This window comes from Mirounga leonina, unplaced genomic scaffold (genome assembly GCF_011800145.1).
Source record: "Mirounga leonina isolate KUSES-001 unplaced genomic scaffold, KU_Mleo_1.0 Mir_101414, whole genome shotgun sequence".
Taxonomy (NCBI): Eukaryota; Metazoa; Chordata; class Mammalia; order Carnivora; family Phocidae; genus Mirounga; species Mirounga leonina.
Genome location: NW_023270121.1, coordinates 3154847 through 3157299, shown reverse-complemented (window position 1 = coordinate 3157299; position 2453 = coordinate 3154847). Strand labels below are relative to the sequence as shown.

Genomic DNA, 2453 nt, shown 5'->3' with positions numbered 1-2453 from the left:
CTCTCATGGATATAGCAGGTACTTTAAATCACTGCAGGTACTTTACATCAATGATCTTGAGACTTTCAATCCTCACAAAAGGCAACTGATATAAACTAGAGAAAATGTTATATATTTAAGAATCTAGATTCCCCCCCCCAAAAAAGAATCTGGATTCCAATTTATGCCACTGTATATAGATTCTTTATTTCCTCATAATTCTTTAATTAAATAAAATTGTAATACTATATATCATATATGTTATATATACCACTTAAATATATATGCCACCTGAATATATAATGGAAGTACATTACATTAATTTAATTAAATAAAAGAAACACAAAGATCGATAAGGATTAAGGGTAGCAAGCTGAAAATCTCTCCATCTAGCTTTCAGAAGAAATTGGAAAAAAAAAACTGATGATGATTGGTTGACAGATTCTACATTTTTCATTCTAAAAATTTATTACACTTCATATTAATCCATACATAACAAGCCTTCTTTTACTACATGTGTGAAATGTTTGAAACTCAAAGAAAAGTTCAAAATCAATTACATGTAAAACTCTGCAGTATCCTTCCCAATGAAATTAGCAGACAGGATCTTCCCAATCCTAGTGTGCATTTTGACAGCAGCATGGGACAGATCTAAGTAGTGTTTTTCAAAAGCTTCTACTGATGAAAATGCTTCTTTGAGACTCTGAGTTGTGTTGGCTGTTTCAGTTCTCTCAGCTCCCAAACCTGCCAAAAGATCAACTACCCTGTTGAGGTCTTCGGAGTTAGGTCCTTTTTCTGACACAAGTCCACACAGATAGACGAAGGACTTCAGCTTTTCTGTAGCATAGCTACATAAACCTAAAGTATGGGCAATGTTTGAGTCTATCTCCGCCCAGTCACAACAACCTTCTATCCTCTGCAGTACCCCCAAGACAGCAGTCCAGAGCACCAGGTGGAACAGACTTCTAAGAGCATCAGTTCCTGCACACAATTTTGCAGCAGCTCTAGGGCATGCTGAGCCACCTCCCACAGCCTCTACAGGAACAGAAGCAAGGAGTACTGGTGAGAAAATAGGTAAATGCACAGATCTAACAGGGTGGCTTCTTGCCTCTGTATCAATTCACACTTCTCCATGTCTATGGGCTTTTGGAGGATCAATCCATTCCAGCTTTTCACTGGCTGGCAGAAAAAAGTCAGCCAGTTGGCACCATCCCCAGAACCAAAGCTGACAACATACTGAGAAAACAGGGCATCCAGTTCATTATATTGTACCAGGGCATTTTCAAATTGCTGCAGCATATCAAATACAAAGGCAAGTTCCTCCCGAACCATGAAATACTCACAAAAGCTCCAGCCTGGCTCAGTCCTCTTCTCCGTCAAGGTTCTCAGTTCATCCTCAAACTTGCCTAGGTTTTTGGTAAAAGACATAAGAAGCCATGTCCTGAGTTTGGTAAGGAAGATATTCCAAGGATTCCTGAGTTCAAGAAGAGTCCTTTAAGGGGTTGGAGAGCATGACACACCTGTCACTCTGTTTATTACAAAAATCATTTCTTATTTTGTCCACAATAGGAGTTCAGGGAAGGATGTTGGTTTTGTTGTTTTTTTTTTTTTCCCTCCTTGGCATCATTTTCTTTTTTTAATTTTATTTTAATTCAATTAGCCAACATATAGTACATCTCCAGTTTTTGACGTAGTGTTCAGTGATTCATCAGCTGCATACAACACCCAGTGCTCATTATATCATATTCCCTCCTTAATACCCATCACCCAATTACCCTCCTCCTACCTCTCTTTCTGCAACCCTCAGTTTGTTTCCTGGAGTCAAGTCTCTCGTGGTTTGTCTCTCTCTCTGATTTTCTCCCATTCAGTTTTCAACCACCACTATTAGCCAGTCCACAGAGCTATGACCTTTCAGAACATTCAGCTACTTGGTAAGGTCATCTTTTACTGTAGCTTTATACACCAGTATCATAGCATTCCATCCAATAAATATGAAAAAAAAGGGGAAAGTAAGCAGGACTTTGTTTCCTTCTTTGAGCAACAGTTCCTCTTTGAATTGAACAAAGTTAGATTCTAGGTGAATCATCTTTGGAGCCTGGCCATAGTACCTTCTCCATTCCATCTGTTCTCTTGGAAGCTGCTAGGAAAGCACTGGATAAATAGAGGTAAATCAATTCTGATCTCCAGCACAGGTAACAATGGGCTTGTGTAGGTCACCAGCAGCAGCGGCTCCTCAGGGACATCCATGGACCATCACTGGCCTCTGGGCCAGCCCAAGCCTGAGCAGCACCGCAACAGGGATACCCATCAGGCTGTGTGAGGCAGTTCCTAAGCCTGCTGCCCTACATGGCCACCTGGCCCCACCACTTCCCGCCATGATTTTTTTTAATTATTTTTAAGAAGTCAATATTACCAATATTGTCTTCTATGGCTTCGTATTTTGCATTATAGTTAGAAATGTCTTTGTCACACCT

General features: G+C 40.0%; 1 pseudogene; it reads right to left on the bottom strand.

The window, feature by feature from the left end:
* Positions 1–535: 535 nt before the first annotated feature.
* LOC118019271 lies at positions 536–2226 on the bottom strand (annotated as a pseudogene).
* Between the last annotated feature and the right edge of the window lie 227 nt (positions 2227–2453).